Genomic DNA, 6,039 nt, shown 5'->3' on the forward strand with positions numbered 1-6,039 from the left:
AAAAAAAAAGATATTTTTTCCTTCTTCATGTAAAATTTTCTAACTACCTGCTCTCTGAAAAAGTTTCTTTAGCTTTTTATTTGTAATCACAATAAAACAGACTTGCCTCTGGAGATAATTCCTGAAATATGGTATTAAGTAATGCTGAGTAACATAGCCTGCTTGCATGTGGTATAGACACAGCAGAATGGAGGAAAGTATTTACTTTCCCAGCTACCTTATGATCAGTCAGACTTTGAGACAAGTATCTGCACTGATTTTTGAGATGAAGACAAAATGTGTGCTTTTTGAAAACAGAATTATTTTTTTAATTACCCTGACATCACACGTGCAGAGCACTGTTTCAGATAATGAAGAAGAAAACATAGAATCACAAAATCACAGAATAACAGAATAATTTCATCTTTCATCTCTTCTGTTTTTCAAAATTAGATCATTTCACACATAGTAGAATACTGACATTAGGGTAAGAAAATGTTTAAAATTTGGGGGTAGACCAAAATTGTTCCATTTTAAAATTTTAATTTCTCAGTCTTACTGAAAAGCTGCTTCTTAAACTTGTTTCCTTTCCCATCACTCACTGATTTAGCCTAAAATCCCTGGATATCCTTCACAGAGAGTCATCCATCAAAATGCCGTGATGTCCTCAGTGTGGATTTAGAACAAAGCTGGACACCAACTTCCCTGGTGGTAGCACCTGTTATGTATCCTATAAAACAGAATTTGTGTTATATCCCTGGCCAGCTTCATATTGGCACAATGTCAAACATCCTCCTAACTTTCAAATTCAATTCCATAAGTAATTTTTTGGACTATATCTTAGCCATTGGTTTTATACATAAAGGATATATTATCAGTACATTAAATTAAAAGTAATTTTCTTCATGAATTTTCAACTTACTTTCAGTTTCAAAACCCGTATCTTTATTCTTGCACTGTGGTGACAGATTAACGTTACCTCTCAGTGTCCATTATCATCTCTGCATAGTGGGAGTTCTCCAGTTCACTTCCTTAGTAACTGTCAACAGATGGAAACTCAAGCTAAAAAAAATCACACATTGCAGTTACCACCTGCACATTTTTTGGGTTGGCAGTGACATGATGATATTGCACTAAGCTCTGCTCATTGGTTAGGGTTAAGCAGCTACACTGTTGTGTATTTATACCCAGACACGTTCCAGTCTACTCAGGAAGGTCTTTTTCTCCATGTTGCCTACTCCTCATTCTGCTGCTGGTGGCAACTATCACACATATCACATCCAGGTCTTCTTCTTGACGGGCAGAGATAGCATAAAGACTACAATGAAAGAGCAAATTCTCTGTTCTTGGGAAATTCTGGAACTTTCCCTTTGATTCTGGATCAAGGCAAAAAGTTAAACTTCCAGGATTTCTCAAGAAAGGAAACAAGACAAGATCCTTTTTTCACCCACTTGGAATATCTGCTTTGCATCTCTCACTCTGGCAGTTAATTGACGCTCTCACTCTATTGTACTATGCACCTGAAAATATACAGTTAGAAAAGAAGCACTTTGATTCATCCAGGCAAAAAGAATTATTTATTTGAAAGGTTAGGTAAGTTACCACAAGCTTAATAAGTTCTGCTAATTCTATATTTTTCTGAAGAAAATACCTCAGTGGAAAAACGTCAGCAGAATTGCAATAATTGTGTTGATTAAGAATTGATAAGAAATTAAAAATTATCTCAGCACAATCCTCTGATTCTTCTTTGCAAGGACTACATTCGTTTACCTGCACAAGTAGAAACCTTGGCTCAAATTAGTGAGAGTTTTTCTCAGTGGCTGTATATTTTCTTCTGAAAATCTTGGCATACAAATATATTCCTCAGTCACTGACTGTGGAATTTCTCAGCACCTGAATGTTATTTCTCTGTCATCTGCTGGATTAAAAAAAAAAACTGTTTACACATTTCAAACAGCTTGCGCAGTACACAAGCTTCAGTTTGGAGCCCTGATATATAGGTGGCATCAAAAGTACTTAGAGATGGTACAGGAGGGATGTGTAACTGTTAGAGTGGTTCCGGAGAAAGGCCACAAAGATGATCGGACAGCTGGAGCACCTCTCCTATAAAGAAAGATTGAGGGATTTGGGCTTCTTTAGCTTGGACAAGACTCTGGGGAGAACTTGAATCTTTCCAGTACTTGAAAGAAGCTTACAAGCAGAAGGGGGATTGACTTTTTATATAGTCTGACAGCGACAGGACAAGGGGAAATGGCTTTTAAGTAAAAGAGGGGAAATTTTGGTTAGATATTAAGGAGAAATTTTTTATTCAGAGGGTGGTGAGATAGTAGAACAGATAGCACAGAGAGGCTGTGAGTGCCCCATCCCTGGATGCTCTCAAGGCCATGTTGGATGTGGCCCTGGGCAGCCTAAGCTGGTGTGGGGCAGCCCTGCCCACAGGAAGAGGTTGGAACTGGATGATATTTAAGGTTCCCTACAACCAAAGCCATTCTGTGATTCTATGGAACAGAATTCTAGCACTGCAGAAATATCACTTCGCTGGGAGGAGGGGGGTCAGAGAAAGTAAGGGAGTTTTCATTGATGGTCATTTCTGTGTCCATCAAAACTTTTATTTGTGTGTCTCATGAGTAAAAAATCATGTCAAAAAGCAGCATTAAGCCAGCCTTCATACCAGCACCTTGAAATTTGTGGTGCAGAATATTTTTTTCTTTCTTACACTTTTTTCCATTTTTTCCCAAAAAGAGAATAGAAATAAAAGATTAATTGTATCTCAATTTTCTTCCTCTACTCCTTCCTGCCTGCCTTGCTGCCTTCACTCATTCATTCCTTTTTTTTTTTTCTTGTTTAACTCTCTTCATTATTCAGTGAGAGAAATTAGCTTTGTTGCCAATTTATTTTTCAGTTGTTTTCAAAGTTCAAAATCCCTCAAAAGTTTGTTATTACCCTTCCTTCCATGGTCAATGTTGCTTAAGAAGAAAACAATATGTCAAGCTAAAACCTAATGTTTTTTGTTTTCTAGATGATTATAACAGCTGCAAGCAGAAAAAAATATATATAATTTCAATATTTTCATATGTAGTCTATCAGACATGCTACAACAAGCAATTGTATTATTTCAGTAGTGGTGTGTTTACATTGACCATAACTTGGCAGAACCAAACAGGTCTGAAATTCTAGGGAAAGTTCTGTTCCCTGACAAGTGACTTTTTAAAGAACATTCTCTTTGAACTTGGAAAGCAGTGTGGTATGTTGGACCATCAGGAGCTGCTTCTTTATCTGTGGTAAGAACATTTAATTGACATCTTTGTTTTCCCAAGTGTAAGATTCTTTTAATAAATTAATGGAACCTGTCTTCCCTTGAATTAATTATCAGCGAGTATCTTTAAAATAAAGTGCTAAAGTGCTTTAGGGAAGAGGTATTTAAAGGCATGAATGAAATAAGATATGCAAGGCCTACTAGAAGTTGTATACTTCATTGCATGAGCATTTATGAAAGCTTTTCTTTGACCCTTGGGACGTAGATTGTATGACAACTTTTTTCCCCTAGGACACTTAACAGTCAATTCTCTTAAATTTGTGACAGTGAACAACACAGATCACAATGTTTTCTCTGAGACTACTGGAAATAATACTATTCTCATAGTATGTTAAGTTTGCTCTTTTGGTTCCATCTGGTATCAGCACAGAAAAACATGGAAAAGAGCATAATTTATGCAAATCTGAAGATTCCTTCTCTGCCCAGTTTTTCAATGTAAGACAGTGTGAGTGGCAGCTTAAGTTTGATACTTTGGCAGACGCTAAACAAAAATGTTTAAGTGCAATCCAAAAGAAGATTCAGGATTAATCACCTCAAACTGGAACAGAAACTGCCTGAGGTGTTATCTGCTCCTCTTCACATTCAACATCAGAACATCTCCTTTATTTGTTTTATAGTAATGATACATAATCTTCTTCTAATATTTCATTTATCCATGTAGATAGAAAACTATGCTATGAATATTTCTTTTCTTTTCAATTTGATGCATGCTGAATGTAGCAGTGAGACACTGAACAATTTTCCACACACACAAGTGTGCACATGCAATGCAAAATCATTTCTTATGCTGACAAGCATCCCATCCTTTATGTTATCATCACTGTAGGTAAGATCTTCTGCCTTTACATGGCAGTAACCATACTTTCTTCCAATTTCTAGACTGTCTCTCTCTTGGAAATTAGTTACATATTTTGTCTATCTTTCTGTGTCTTTTCACTTGATTATGAGTAAACCGTGACTGCCATTAAACAAAACAAAACAAAAAATCTTGTACCATAATAAAAAATGCATTACTGAGCTGTAGCTGAGGGAAAACCTTGTGACCAGCTTGGTTTTTAGAGGGTAAAGTCAAACACAGGCAATAGCTTTCATATTTAAACAGAGACATTTTCAATGCGTAGAAGATAAGAAAAGTGAAGGACATTTGACACACAAGGATTTTACTGGGATTTTTCCCAGCTTAAATAAATAATAGAAGAATAAATCCACTGTTTTCCTTGTGGTGCAACTCTAATACACCAACATCCATGGACTCAGTTAAGTCTCCAGGTTCAGAGACATTTGAGTAAGAATTCCAGTTGTTTTTAACACCTTTTCAATCTACATTAAAAGATAGACAAAATTAACCATAGGGCTCATCTAATGGCAAGTGCAAAGCAGTTAGCTAAATTTGCAGTGGAAAGAGACGTGAGACTGAAACAGCCCTCCATTCTCTAATTAATCCTGTACCTCTACAGAGCAGAAGTCTTGAGACTATGGAGACGATATTTAGTCTGCAGTAACTCAGCATTAATGCTCTTTTGCTGTGCTTTCTAAAGCACTGATAAAAGCACTGAACAATACTATTTCTCATGTAGAAGATTTTGGAATTGAATTAATCAGGGAATAGAGAAGGTGATTTCCTAACACTCCCTCTAGACAATACGGAGATGACCCTACTAAAAGGTCAAATGACCTTGTACTATACATCTGCAACACCAAATTTTTGGAACCTGCCAAGGAAGAGAGTTGAGGCCAGCTGCAGTGGGAAAGTCTGATTGCCAGGCCACCTGCACACATCTATCCCATGTTGTCATTCTCCAGGAGCTGTGGGGCAGCACAGCCCATCACCACTGCCCTGTCCCTTGCCCAGCACAAGGGCTGGAAGTAGAAGACTACACAACAGTGAAGGCAAAATATTCATCCAGAATTGCACAGAAATTAAGGTATTTTACAAGGATTCAGTACAGGTTTCCAAAGTCAGCATGCATGTCCCTGTGAGAATAATTGTTTTTGTCAGTTGGTCATTCCAATCTGAGAACTTCTGAATGAAAAATGGGAATTTAATCATCTGGAAACAGGTCCAGTGAGCAAAACCATAATATTATTCTATTTATTATATCTTTAATCTCATAAATTGTATCTATTAAGAAAAAAAGAAAGGAAGAAACCTTGGGCAGCTTTCCCTCGCTGTTCAATGAACAGCACCTAATTTTACAATAAATCCTCCAAGACTCCCTTCAGCTACATCTGGACTAATCTGACTGTTAATCTTCCATGGAAAGAAATCTTTAGAACACAGATCACATAGCTGTTAAAGCCTTGTATATCCATAACACAGAAAAAAATGTTAGGATCTCATTCTTTCCTCCACTTATTATAAGGAAGATGCTCTTATTACTCAAAACTACTCATAAAAAAATCAACAATTAGAATGCTCCTTTCTTACAGGCTAAGAACACTGATTTTTCGTTGCAATTCAGATCAGGGTACATGATGTGCAGAGCAATAATTCTATTGTAATACAGATATACACATGCAGCACAATAACAAAATATGAAAAAAAAAACAAGTGATTTGGAGTGCAAATAATTCATTAAGCCCTAGTTCTTTCACAGTACATTTACTGGTAATTTGATAAATACCTCTGACTGTCAATTTTTACTCCAAGCATTCCTTTTTTTGTGACTATTTAAAGGTCAGAACTTTACTTATTATTGTATACATATGTTGCAGAGAAATATACAAAAAAAAATAAGTTAAAA

Source organism: Meleagris gallopavo, chromosome 3, assembly GCF_000146605.3.
Source record: "Meleagris gallopavo isolate NT-WF06-2002-E0010 breed Aviagen turkey brand Nicholas breeding stock chromosome 3, Turkey_5.1, whole genome shotgun sequence".
NCBI classification, from domain to species: Eukaryota; Metazoa; Chordata; class Aves; order Galliformes; family Phasianidae; genus Meleagris; species Meleagris gallopavo.